Here is a 14,013-nt window from a genome sequence, read left to right on the forward strand (position 1 = left end):
TTTAGTAAACCAATGCCCGGCTCAAGTGCAGCAGCACAGAGCCAGAGAGACAAAATCCAAACCTCCTAAATTCTAGCAAGTGGAAACTTGCTGCCCTCAATTCACACCGAGGAACAGGCGAGCGCTCGAGCCCTGAGACCTGACAGCTCATCCATCACAAACGCCGCTTCAGCTCGGGAGCTTTCTTACCCAACAGTCCAACCAAGAGGTTAAATTCACGGGCAGCAGGAGCCCTCGCCACGCAGCTGGTGTTCCCAGCAAGCAGCAGCTGCAGGTTTGTCACCGCGCTGCTCACCGTGCAAGACTTGTGGCATTCAGAGCCTGGCTGAGCATCGGGACATGCTCAGCCACGGCACCAGCTCCAGCCAGAGCTCGACCCAGGCACCCAGCCTGGCCTCTGAGCCACAGCAAGATTTATCAATGGCGAAAATCCCCAGAAGTTAACTGGAGGGAGAACCGGTGCTGTTAGAGGCTGATCTTTATTAGAGGCCTTCCTTACAGGAAGATCAGGGGCTGGCACAAGTGCTGTGCGTCCTGCCTTTGTGCAGAGGCATCGATCTGCTCGTGAGAGATGGTGTAACTGGGGAGAAGCGCTCGAAACCTGCTCTTCACCTCTCTTTTCACCATCCCCTCCCTTTCCAAGGGAAAAGTCTGCAATAGCATCAAGCTATTGAGCGACAGAGGGCTGAGGAGCTGCCTCAGAAGAATCTCAAATACCCTCTGCACAGGGCCTGGAGCTCACCCAGAGCAAGCAGAATAATTCGTTTTAGCTAACACATCTTCACCATACAGAGACTGTCACCACCACCAGCAGGGGAGCAGAGAAGGGGAAAAGCAGGGCCGGAGCAGAGGTTTTACCCCGTTGTTTGTCCAGTGGCTACAATTAAACTCCACCACTGAAGTATATCTCGAGAGGTGCTACGAGGAAATAGCCAAGGACGACAGCTTCTCCTTCCACGGACGCCCTGGTGACAGTACGTGGTGTTTCCTTGGTGCTGCCAATCGTGACTTGATTTTCATAAAATTTTGATAAATATCTGTTAGTGAAATGGCTCGACTCGAACAGCCTCCCAGCTCAGCTTCCCACCATGGGGAGGAGCTGAAACAAAAAGGATTCAGAGAGCCGGCAGCTCCTCAGGGAAGAGCTGGGAGCAGCTTTGCTGAGCTCAGGCTGCTCGGATGCCTCCGCTGACAGCAACAAGTGTTGGCTTGTGCAGAGACGTAGCCGTGAGACCCGCAGACTCTCCCATCCACATTCAGAGCATTTCTCCCATCGGAAACTGCTCTGCACGTATTTTCTTTTGCATATCAACCTCAATTTCTGCTTCTGCAAAAGAAACTTGTGATTTACTGCGGAAACGTGGGGGGAAAAGCTTTAAACCCAGAGGGTGTTAACCGTGTGTACTCATGACTTGTACCACCAGGATGGAAAAAAACAAAAAGGTCATGACAAAGCTAGCATGACATCTTTCCATTTCTCTGCAGAGACTAAAATATAAAATAGAGAACACGGCCTGAAACCTCAACCGAGTCACCTCCACCCAAGCTGTGCCCAGGGCTGGCTCGCTGGCGAGACTTTCACGTCCCGGACGTTTAAGAGGGGCACTAATGGGAAGTGACCGAGTGCCAGGACCGCGCCGTGCTCCAGGCCAGCGCAGCTAAGTGCACTTGGCACGCTCGCTTTTCCTCGCCAGGCTCCAGAGCAGGTGTTAGCTGCTGCTGCTTCAGAACGGCGGCTTCCAAAAATTGCATTATCCCTGTTCCACCGCAGCGCCAGTCCAGATTTAATGGAACAATAAACGGCAGTGCCTTCAGCCGGGCCTGGGCATTTAGGGGCTTCGCAGAAGTGGTGCTGACTGCGTGTGTGTGCACAGCGACAGGCGCTCGGGATGGCACAAGGAAGGTCGCACTGGGCCTTCTTCCTTCACTCTGCTCAGCAATAATCAGCAGCACAAACGTTCCCTGGCTGTGAATATGTGAATTAGGCACCTGCCACAGATGGCAGAGGATGGCTGTAGCACAGCAGACGGGCGTTTGCTGCCCTAAAGAAGTCGGCTCAGCCCCAATCCCTCTGGGGTGAGGGCAGGGTGGGGAGCTCACGGCACCGTGCAGCCGCTGCTGGGAGCTGTGCTGGTCTCCAGGCTCTGTAGGTGGCAGGGCTGGGAATAAAACCCCAAACCCTGCATCTCCTCCAGAAGGGGAGCACATTACACCTCCTGCACCCCAATGACGACCTCTTCCAGCACTCTGGGAGAACCCCCCCACCTTGCCCCACGGTCCTCCAAGAGCAGAAAGGGGGGGGGAATTAAATCCCACCGCACACAGCCAGGACCAGCACAGGGCCCGGCCTCACCCCACGGGAAGCCCTGAGCTGCGGGCAGGGATGGGGGCGGTTGTCACGGTGCCATTAACGCCCCGCCACCGGCAACGCTGTGCCCGCAGCCACTTCCCGAGCGGCACCGGTGCACCCCCGCCTGCAGGCCCCGACCAGGCCCAGGCCCTGTGCTGCAGAGCGGGGCTGTGCCGTACCGGGCCATACTGGGCCATACTGGGCTGTACTGGGCTATACTGGGCTGTCCCCCCGTCCCCCCGCAGCCCCTGCGAGGCCTCACCTGGAGGCTGCGGCCCCGCGCCCCGGGGGAGCGGTCCGGTAACGAACGGGCGCCGGCGGAAACACCGCGCCGCAACCCGCTCGTTCCGCACTTCAAACGTTCCCCCCTCCTCCCGCCCCGCACCCGTTTTATGGCGATTTGACCCCAAAACATCCCCGGGGGGGTGTCACAGCGGGGCTCTAACAGCACCGCGTCACCCGGTGCTATCAGCACGGGGCGCGTGATGTCATGGCGGGGCCGTGACGTCGCGGCCTGCAGGCGCCATTTTGCGCAGGCCGCGCGAGGGCTGGGACTGGGGAGCAGGAGCGGGGCTGGGGTGTGGGGTGGCGTCGGCGGGGGCCCTGCAGCTCCCCCCTGGGGCCTTCCCCTGCGCCACGGGGCCGTAGCGGGCAGCGGGGCCGACCCCCGCCCACCCCCAGGTGTGTTTCCACCCGGGGGCCGCAGCGGAAGCCGGGCTCCCAGTGCTCGGCTCCTCATCACCACACCAGTCGTCACCACACCACCAGTTGTCACCACACCAGTTATCACCACACCAGTCACTCCTTTTTGCACAGCCCCTTCCCCGCTGCACAGCTCCCTCCTCGCCGTGCGGCCCCCTGCCCGCTGCGTAGCCCCGGCCCCGCTGCACGGAGCCATCCCCGCTGCACGGCTCGCTCCACGCAGCGTGGCTCCACGTCACGCAGCTCCTGAGGGAAAAATCCCTGCCTATTGCACAGCTCCCCATTGCAGGTCACCTTCCCCAGTGCACTGCTCCCCGTTGCACGGCTCCCCAGTGCACGTTTCCCTATTGCACGGCTCCATAGTGCGCAGTTCCGCATCGCACAGCTCCCCATTGCACGGTTCCGCATTGCACGGCTCTGCTTTGCACATCTCTCATTCCATTGCACGGCTCTGCCTTGCACAGCTCCACGTTGCACGGCCCCACGTTGCACAGCTCCCCATGGCACAGCTCCCCACGGCACAGCTCCCTTCCCATTGCATGGCTCCACATTGCATGGCTCCACGTTGCACAGCTCCCCATCGCACAGCTCCCTTCCCATTGCACAGCTCCGTGTTGCACGGCTCCACGTTGCACATCTCCCCATCTCACAGCCCCCCCTGTGCAGCGATGCTGCTGGGGGGCCCCAGCCACCTTCCCCCCATCCCGGAGGGCTCACAGCCACCATGCCCACGTGCCGCCCTGCATCTGCACCCGTTCCCCACCACCCCGGCCCTGCCGCCTTGCCTTCATTCTCCTTTCTGTACTCACCATCTGTCACTGCCTTCCCTCGGTCCCCAGCCACCGCACGCTGCAGGGATTAACCCCCCTGACCCAGGGAAACAAAGGGGGGGCTCTGATGGCACCAGGGTGCTGCTTGCCCCAGCATCCCCGCGATGGCACGGACAGGGTGCACAGCACGGGGACAGACCTGTGGCAGCCGTGGGGATGTGCACGGGGCAGGACATTCCTCTGCCCCTCTGGTTTGTGCAGGGACCCCAATTCGGGGCGGGGGGACACAGCCAGCTGCCCACACGCACAGCAGATGTCCACCCCGCGCCACCCTCTGCTGCTCCATCCCCCGGCACCTGCTGGCCACCAGCCATCTGGACCCCCAAGTCCCTGGGGATGATGCTCAGCGCTGTCCACCCACCTCCACCCCCACTGGGGGCCCCGTGGGACGTGTGGGGATTTTCAGGGACCGGCCGTGTCCCCATGCAGCTCCGTGTCCCCAGGCAGGCGTCCCCGAGGCCACCACGGTTCTCCCCACCCTCCCCGCGGTGGCTGGGGCTGAGCCGCGCACCCCGCGCCAGCGGGAGCATCCTCCCCATCGCATTAAGCAGCTTGCTGATTAATTATGGATCCAGCAGAAAGCTTTTATTACATTAGAGTTTACTTGTGGCAACATCCGTATTTATTAAAAAAAAAAAAAAAGGAAGAAAAAAAAAAAAAAAGGAACGTAATTACTAATGTGGTGTAAACAGCACTATTTTACGGGGAGGTTAATGCCTGGGGGGAGCTCTGCGGGCTGTGCTGGCTCCAGCCCGGTGCCCTGTGGTGGGGACGGGGACACGGGGGCACAGGGGGCTGCCACCGCAGTGGTGCTGGGGGTGAGGACGAGCTGCCCCAGCTAAAATATGGAGAGGAGGGGGTCAGACACACATCCCACCTCGCTGGGATGCCCTGCGGCCACGGGCACCGTGTCCCCAACCCGCGGGGGGATGCCCACGAGTGCCAGCGGGGCTCCCTGGGGACGGGAGCAGCGCGGAGCCACTCGGCGTGAAGTGCAGCCGTAAGTGCCTCCCGCGTCACGTGGAGAGGATAAGTGCAAAATGGCCCTATTATGATAATTGTGCGAAATTATGATTGATGGAGATTAGCTGCTTATTTGAGGAAATGGCAGGCGCACGTGTGGCGTGGCCGGGCTGCAGGGTGGGAGCCGGGCCCGGCAGGCACCGGTGATGGGGACACGGGGAGGGGGGGCGCAGGGACGGCCCCTGGGGCTCTGCCTGTGGGATGCCCCGGCCCCACCATCCCAGAGCTGCTGTGTCTGTGTCCGGTGGCTCTCACCACCTCATTAAATACATCCCCAATTAGAGGGAGAACCCGTTCAATGGGGATGGCATGCGGGAGCTGTGCTGTGGGGCTGTGCCGGGGGGCTCTGCAAGAGCAGAGAGCAGTGGGGCAGTCCCAGCACCTCCATGGCCCCCAGTATACAGGAGCTCCCAGTAAAGGTGGCTCTCAATAAATGTTATTTTCCATGAAGCCAACCAGGGAGCTGTGCTGGTGCTGGGCTCCCAGCCCATCCCTGCCCGGATATCCTTGAGCGCGCCCCTCGGCCTCGCGTGCTGAAGCCACGCTCCCGCTTGAGCCTCATCTCTCTTCAAAACTACACCAAGATTAGGAATTTAGGGAAGAAAATCAAAAGCAGAGAGGTGTGGAGGGCTGCAGTGCCATCACCTGCCCTGCTGAAGGCCGGGCTGTCCATCCCAGCTGGGGCACAGCTCGGTGCCACCCGGGGAGCAGCACGGGGACTCCACATCACACCAGGCCGCGGTGGCCGTGCAGGAAGGCACACGGCCAAGGGGACCCCAAAGCTGCCCACCCCTCGGCGCCGAGTCCCTCCTCCGCTCTCCCCTTCCCAATTTCCCGGGCCCCCCTCTCGCAGCAGGCGGATGCTGGGTAAGAGGTGTGTCTGCAGGATCCATGCTCGCCACGCAGCATCGCCGTGCCGGGGCTGCCGGCGTCGCCTCCCGCTCCTCGGGAAGGGCTCGCCCGCACGGGATGGGGATGCGGGTGGGGACACGGGGACAGACGGGGCCCAGCCTCCCCACGAGAGGCAGCAGGGCCGCAGCAGGGCCCCCGCACCCTCCACCAAGCGACGAGGACGTGGCAAAAGGAAGGGTCGCCAGTGGGTCCCCCATGGCCGGTGATGGCGGCGCCGCCAGATCCTTTCTCTGCCTTTTTTTTTTTTTTTTTCCCCTTTTCATCCCCCCCTCGTTTGGCTTTTGGCAGCGGTGCTGGGGAGGGCTGGCGAGCGGCAGCAGCCCCCCACCGCCCCGGCCCCGTGCCAGGGCGGGTGATGGCAGAGGGGCTCCGCTCAGCTGCGGGAACGTCCCCGCGCCGCACTCGCTGCCAATTTCCCTGCGAGCTGGCACCGCAGGCGGCTCCGGAGGCAGCGGCGCAGAGGCTGGGGATGGATTGTGAAAGGGAGCGAGGAGGAAAGGAAAAAAAAAAAAAAAAAAAAAAAAATGGACACATGCCATCGCTGGAGCGGCGAAGCTGCCAAAATGCCAGCAGGCAGCGTGGGGCCGAAACCCGCCGGAGGGGAGAGGAGGGTCTGAAGCCCGTCCCGGCGCGGGTGGCGGTGCATGGAGGACGGGCAGAACGGCGGAGGCGCCGCGTGGCTGGGGCAGGACAGGTGTTGGACGGTGAAGCTGGCGAGGAAAAAGGTATTTGCCTTCATTTTAAAGACTGCTCGGTGCATGCGTGAGGGGCTGGGGTGCCGTGAGGGCTGCCCGCGGCCTCGCCGCCCGTCCCGCGGCGCTGCCTGCACCGTGTGCCTCCCGGTGCCTATGGAGGCAGGCGAGGGGCCCCGGGTGCCGGGGGATGGCTGCAGGATTTGTCGTCCCCTGGCCGTGCAGGCGGGGAAGCTGCCCAGGGGCCGGGGCTGCGGCTTTGTCTGGTCGGGCTTTGTCTGCCGGGATGGAGGCGGCAGGGCTGGGACACGCGAGGGGCTGGCTGGATCCTGCCTGGCCGGGAACAGGGCACGACAGGAGGCAGGAGGCTTTCCCTGAGACATTTGGGAAGGGGGAGCAGGGCGGTGAGACCCCCTCGGCCCCGAGAAATGCAGCCCAAAGGGTCTCTGGCACCCAGCGAAGCTCTGGGCATCGCGGAGGCAGCGAGTCGGAGCCGGCTGCTGGGAGCAGGGCAGCACGTGCCCCAGCAGCGCGTCCGCTGTCCTGTGGGAGCTGTCCCCAGTTCCCAAACTGGGAGCAGGCTCAGGAGGGAACTGGAGAGCAGAGCTATGAGCCCTGGCAGAGCAGAGCCGTGGGGATGAGGCTGAGGTCCCCAGCCCAAAGGGGACGGTGGCCAGGGCACTGCCCTCACCCCCTGGCCAGGCTGGGTTTGGGGCCACGGGGTGGACGTGTCAGGGCTGCGGGTGCGTGTTTTGGGGTGCGGGCTGCGTGCCGGGGAGGGGGCTGCAGCACCGATGCTGCCTGGTGCTGAGCCCCTCGCTCCACCCTGACTTTGCCTGATGCTCTGCACCCACGAAGGACCCTGGCTCTGTCCCCTCCGCTCACACCCCACCAGAACAACCTCCTTCAGGGTCCCCAGCCCCGAGGATGCCCCATGCGAGCCTTACGGGGCCATTGTTCACAGCAGGATGAGGCTGCGAGCCGCCACCACGGGGCTGAATCGCGCCCCATGCTGCGGGACGCCTCCCCCGTGCCCCCCTCTCCCTCGTTTTCCTCCATATTTCACAGTTCCTGCTTCCTGCACAAGCCGGGGGTCTCCAGGGACTCCAGCCAGATGTTCTCTGCAGCACACCACATTGCTTTCCTAATGAAATATTCATGCAGCCTCGCCGCCTTTTGCCATGAAAGCCTTCAACAGCTCCCAGCCGTGGAAGCCCGGGGCAGGCAGCGCTCCTGCCACGTCCCCGGCTCGGCGCTGGCCCCTTGCTTCATCCCCTCCATCCTCTTCCTCCTCCACCTCGGGCTGAGCCTGCTGGCACAGGGGCTTCATCCCCGCTCCCCTGAGACCTTGCAGCAGGGCATCACCGAGGGCACTCTGCCGTGGGAACAGCGGTGTCCCCAGCCGGGGTGGCCCCGGTGCCGGGTCCCCGTGGTGGTCACCAGCCACGGGGCAGGGTGTGGGGGTGCCCCGGGGTGAAAAGGTGGCAAAACGGTGGCAAAACAATGGCAAAACAGTGGCAAAAGGGGGGAGCCAGCGCTTTGTCTGCCCCTGCTGCTCCCCGGCAGCCCGCAGCATTAGCGATGCCGTGCGCTACAATCCAATCAGGGTGTTTATGCAAACAATCAGGTTTTATGTTTGGGTTAAAAGCTTAAATAACCTTAATCAAAGGGGAAGAGCTGATATTGTCACCGGCGGGGTCTGCGGCTCGTCAGGACACCCTGACCTGCCTGTCCCCAGCTCCCCAAGGGGCTCAGCCCCAGCCAGCACTGGGGGCGCAGTGCTGGGCCCCCCCTGCCCGCAGCCACCCATGCAGCGAGCCTGGCACGCCTGCCCCTTCCTTCCCCTTGTCCAGAGATAATTAACTGAAACTCCAGAAGCGTTAATCAGCTGCGGATGAGCAGGTCTGCCCTCCTATCTGTCGGCACCCAGGCAGGGCCGTTAGCAGCGTGGTCATTGTGGCTCCCATCGCCCAGGGAATAATCACCAGAGCAGGGAAAGGGCCCGGCTGGGAGCATCCCTCTGCGCCCAGCACGCCAGAGGAGCAGCCTGCAGCTCTCGGGGACACCATCCAGAGACACATTCACCCACAGCCTCCCTGCATGGTGCCCAAGGGCTCATCAGCACCCCCATCCCGTGCCTTGTGCCATGCCACGCCGCCCTCCTCCGCTGCGCCCTCCCCAAATTCCTTCTTGGAGAGCACCCAGCGCCGCCACCATCCTGCCTCGTGCCACCATCTGGGCTGGACCCACGGCACCAGAGCCTCCTGGTGCTGGGAGAAAATCCCTGCAGCTCCAGCTGGTGCCTCGGGGGCTGTGCCATGCCCCGGGGGCTGTGCTGTGCCATGGGGTCTGTGCCATGCCACGCTGTCCCTGCGCCTCGCTCTGGAGGGCCGTGCCCGCCGGCGCTGCCTCCCCGCACACCCCGAGTTTGTCGCGGAGTAATAAGCTATGCATGTAGTGTAGAAATAAAACATGTTCTGCAGAACAAATGATGTTAATTTGCTGAGAGGCTCTGAAGCTGAGTATTAGCGAAATGCCTTGAGGGAGAGAGCGGCAGCTGTGCTGGAATTAATGGCAACGTGCCGAATTAGCACCGCTATGCATCATAGTCAGAGGGAAAAATTACCAGAGAGAGGGGGAAAACAGCCCCCCCCGCACACCAGCCTGGACCCTGCGAGTGCCACGGAGTGGAACCAGCCCCAGTGGTCCCGGTGCCCGCGGTCTGCCCTTGTCCCCAGCCCACCCAGCACCACCAGACCCGACAGCCTGGCCCAGGGAACCAGCAGTGAGCTCCTGCTTGCTCTGAGCTCCTCAGCTCCTCTGTGAAGGTGTTGTCAGGAGCTCTCAGCATCCCAAGGGATGTGCAACATCCCCCCGGGGTGCTCAGCATCCCTCTGGACCAAACCGAGCCATTGCACCCTCCCCAAGGGACCATCCCCAGCAGGGTCTGCACCTCTGCTGCTCCCCCACCCCTTCCCCTCCTTCCTGGGGAGCTGTTTCCTTCTATTCCTCATCTATTTCCTTCTATTTATTCCTGGGGGCTGAGCACCCAAGGTCTGTAGGTCCCCACTGATCACTAAGAGCACATCTGGCTCGTGGAGCTGCTGCAGCTCCTCCAGGCCATCCGTCTTCCGTCCGCCCGGCGTGCCCCGGCTACCAGGAGCACGCTGCAAATTGTGCATTACCTCCTAATGGACGGTTCCAGTAAAATCCACGCCTCTGATGAATATTTAACACCCACATCCGCCTCTGCTGCCCGGCAGGGGTTTTGCTTCGGGTATTCCCTCGGCGGCTGCCAGCCCAGGGCTGCAGAACTGGGTGCCAGGAGCACCCCAGAGCCGCTGTGCCCACGCTCCTGGGGGTCTCATGGGGATACCGGGCTGAGGGAGGGGAAAGTCCCCATGTACCCGCTGTGCCAAGCCCCTCTCCTGCACCACCACCTGGGTTTATCCCCCGCAGAGCTGAGCTGCAGCCCGTGTGTGTCCAGCTGTGAGCCTTTGGCCAGGTGGACACCGGGGCTGGTGACATCCCCTATAAACCACCTGTGTCCATCACAGCCGCACGATGCTCATCCCCAGCAGCTCAATAAATTCTTGCCCTGTTTTTGTCACCCTGACCCTTTTCTTTCTGCTTTTTGGTCCGCAGATCCCCAGCCCCGTGGGCACCGCCTCCTGTGGACCAGCCCCGCTGGATGCAAGAGCCACATCCTGGCCCTGGATGCCACCGTGCCACCAGCCCCGCTGCAGCCCTGGGGTGGGACATTTCCAGGGCAGGGGCTTGTGTCCCCTTGTCTGTGTGTCCCCCAGCCCGAACAGCAGCAGCAGCATCACCCAGCCATGCGAAGGACTACGGAATATGATGGAAGTGCCACCGGTCTGGTCCTTGCTGAGACGTGCCAGCAGCCACCCGTCACCAAACACGCTGGGACCCGGTGACAGCAACTGGAGCTCCCCTGCCATGAGCTCATCGGGTTTCAGCATCCCCAGGAGCGTGTCTGGACAGAAGGAGAGGCTCACCCACCCACCACACATGGAGCTTTACCACGCATGGCTGTCTTGGCACAACGATTTGTCCTGGGGACGATGCCAACAGGAGCGTGGAGGCTGAGAGCAGCGTCCCCCAGCGCGACCAGCCCGAGAGTCTCCTACCCCGTGTCCCGGTGATGCTCGGGGGTGGCCGCCCCATCCCCACCTCACCCAGGAGCTCGTTGTGCTCAGCTCCACGGCACCGGGGCCATCCCGACCCCGTACATCCCAGGACGGGGCTGGAAAACCGTGTGGCACCGTGTGGAAGCCGGTGGGGCGCGGGGCGCCCGGCCGCGGGGGCTGCCGGTCACTGCCAGGTTACATCTGCCGGGGCACGCAAGAGTGACTCCAGATGCATTAGAAGTGCCGTGCTCGAATTTCAATTTCATCGTCTCACAATCATTTTCAGGCTCCTCTTAGTGCCACATTAACGAAGCCTGCTCGTTTGAATGCATAATTAGCCCGAGCATTCTACCTCGCTAATTTCGAAGCAGGAGCAGAGAGTGGGGGGGGGGGGGAGGAGAGGGGGGGGGGAATTTGCATATTAATTTAGCAGAGGGAGAGAAAAATTGTTTACCACTTGCTTCTTGCTGTTGATCACAGCGGACTTAACTCTTTCCCGGGTGCCATCTGGAGCTGCGGAGCCGGGCGCCCGGCCGGCACGTGGGACGGGACGCAAAGGTCACGCAGCAGCAATTAATTAAATCCTCCCCGCGGCGCCGTGGCTGCCCGGACCACCCTGGCTGCTCTTGCTACTGGGAGCCAACTGGGAGCACTGGGGCTGCAGCCTGGCTGCTCCTGGAGGGGTGGCTGGGATGGAAGTGCGAGCTCCAAGCTGTGCCCCAGCACTCCTCCCGGAGCAGCTCTGGGGGGGAAAGCGTCATTGTCACCTCCCCAGGAGCACCAGGGAGGTGACAATGTCCCTGCTGTCCTCAGCATGGTGCTGGGCACACACAGGGGTGCCCAACAGCAGCACCCATCCTGCCAAGGGTGGCTGGGTCTTGGTCTGTGCCACGGACACCCTGTCACCTTCATCGTGTCCCCTCAAGGGGATGTCTCTGTCCTCATTTTTTAGCATCACCCACGCCGAGCATGGAGCTGGATGCTCACAGCTGCTGTTGGACATCCCCAAAACGTGGATCTGCCCTGTGGGTATCTCCATGCCCGTGGGCATCACACCCACAGCCTGCACACCCGTGGAGCACCCACGGCACGGGGGGAGCACCCTCGCCGAGCGCGGACAGCTCGCTGCACCGCCGCGGGCTGCCTTTGTTCGGAGTCTGTGGGCGTCTTGAGCCGGGGCTGGAGGTAATTTGTCTGTCTCCTGCAGCGGGGCTGTCATCTCGCATCTGCGAGCCGGTTCCATTTGCACTGCCATTAAAAAATCGCAGGTCTGACAGGTAGCAAAAAAATAAAACAGGGAAGAAAAGCCTAAAAAAAAAAAACAAACAAACAAACACACACAACAAGAGCATCGTGCGCTCGCTATATCTGGAAACAACCTCAAATCCAGGTATCGCTGGATTTGAGGATAGTCCCAGGTGTGGCAAGCCATCCTCTGCTCCTTGGGTCTGTGTCCCCGTTCCACCTGGGCTCCCCAGAAGGGTTTGGCCACCCCAGAAGGGTTTGGTCACCCCAGAAGGGTTTGGTCACCCCTGGAGAGCCACTGCCCAGGCCATCCATGTGCTGTCTGACCACACGGAGCCCTCCCAGTACACCCCATTTGGGGAACACCCTCCACCACTGGCATCGGGTCTGGCTCCAGCAGCACTGCACGGGGAGGCACTCGTGGGGATCACCCCACCGAGGCCAGGGGACGCCCTCACCATGGGCGTGGGGTCCCTCGGTGTCCTTGTGGGGTCCCTCGGTGTCCTTGTGGGGTCTCCTGGTGTCCTTGTGGGGTCTCCTGGTGTCCGTGTGGGGTCTCCTGGTGTCCGTGTGGGGTCCCTTGGTGTCCGTGACGCCGTGCTGGTGAGTCCCACATCGCGTGGGGCCGGCCCGCAGAGGGTTAACAGCTGATTACAGCCTTTGTCTCTGCATCAGTGTACATAATGCGCCCCGCATTTGCATACTGCAGTGTGCGCTCAATTAAAATGAACTTTTAATTTCTTCTAAGTAAATTACTTCTTCCCGGTACGTGACGCGCACAAATGTCAGAATAATGGGAGAGCCTTAATGAGCTGGGAATGAGGGGTGGGGAGGGGAGCGCGGGGCCCCGGCCCCCCGGGCCATGCTGCAGCCCGTGGTGTCCCCGAGGATGAGGATGGGGACGGATCCTGCTGGGGGACGGGGCCTTCCTCTGCCTCCCGGGGCCATCCCTGCTGCCACCACGTCCCCAGGCAGGGCAGGCCCTGGGTGTCCACCTCCTCAGCATCCCTGCAAGGCTGACCTTGGGGTCCTGCTTCTCTCGTGGCGCATGCTCACCCTGGAGCATCCCCAAAATGTTCCCCTGGGCAGTTTCTACACGGGGTGCCCCCAACGTGGGTGCCCCTGACCCCCTCTGCCCTCCCCACCATGGCTTGGGGGATGCTCGGGGCGATGCTTGGGGTGGTGCTTGGGGCATTGCTTGGGGGGATGCTTGGATTGATGCTGGGGGGATGCTCAGGGAGGGACACCAGAGCCCTGCATCCTGCCCCTGCCCCCTGCACGGCTGCGGGTCCATCCTCCCGTGTCCGAGGGCCGCAGACGCAGGGCCATATGGCAGGCGAGATTACTGGAATTTGATTTTCAGATAAATCACAAACCTGGATGAGCGAGCGCTGCTCCAGATGCATTATCCATAATCCCCTGGAAGGGAACCCTTTTGGAGGAGACGGTCCCGGGGCCAGCTTGGGAGCAGCTGGGTAATCCCAGCGAGGGATGCGGGGCTCTCCGCGTACACCCCGGTGTCACCGCGCTCGCCTCGACCCACATTTGGTCCTGCCGAGCCCGGGAGGGAGCAGATGGGGCCAGATGGAGTCACACCAGGAGCAGGCGGGCAGCAGGGCCAGCCCGTGCCGGGGCGCCCACGGGGCTCCGTGCTGCTGGAGGAGGCAGGAACGGGGCTGGGGGAGGCAGGGGGGTGCTGACAGAGGCCCTCCCGCTGCCAGCGGTGCCCGGAGCATCCCCACGCTGGCCCTTTTGGGGATGTGGGCACCATGGGGAGCCCCTTGGAGCATCCCCACTGTGCCTGCACATCAAGCCAGAGACACCTTTCTGCTTGCTGCACCTATTAATGCCTGGGCTTGGTGCACTTGCTGTCCTGGATCCATGCCCTGGGGGCACGCTGAGCTTTTGGGGAGCCTGGGTTTGGCTGCAGCTTTCCCAAACCCCAGGACTCCTCCTCGCCTTCAGAAGCAGCCCCCTGGAGCTCCCCTTATCCTGCAGAAATTCAGATTTAGGGACCACACAGCTTCTTCAAATAAACACCCCCCCTTGCTGGGGGAAGACGCGGAGCCCCCTCATCCCCGCTGTTTGGGTACGAAGCCACCTATTCCCCC

General features: G+C 62.3%; 1 protein-coding gene and 1 long non-coding RNA gene across 2 annotated transcripts in view; both read right to left on the reverse strand.

Moving 5' to 3' along the window:
* Positions 1 to 2,711, reverse strand: part of ACSF3 (acyl-CoA synthetase family member 3) — a 55,865-nt gene extending 53,154 nt beyond the window's left edge. The window contains exon 1 of the mRNA XM_084533006.1: positions 2,613 to 2,711. The gene's annotated coding sequence lies outside the window, so the exon portion shown is untranslated. The remainder of the gene's footprint in view (positions 1 to 2,612) is intronic.
* Positions 2,712 to 11,550: 8,839 nt separating this feature from the next.
* On the reverse strand, positions 11,551 to 13,392 carry LOC311443298. The gene is made up of 2 exons (XR_014697201.1): positions 13,279 to 13,392; positions 11,551 to 12,568 (listed from the first exon to the last, which is right to left on the reverse strand). It is a non-coding gene; the product is annotated as an uncharacterized lncRNA (long non-coding RNA).
* Positions 13,393 to 14,013: the final 621 nt, after the last annotated feature.

This window comes from Aythya ferina (assembly GCF_964211825.1).
Source record: "Aythya ferina genome assembly, chromosome: 12".
In the NCBI taxonomy this organism is placed as follows: domain Eukaryota; kingdom Metazoa; phylum Chordata; class Aves; order Anseriformes; family Anatidae; genus Aythya; species Aythya ferina.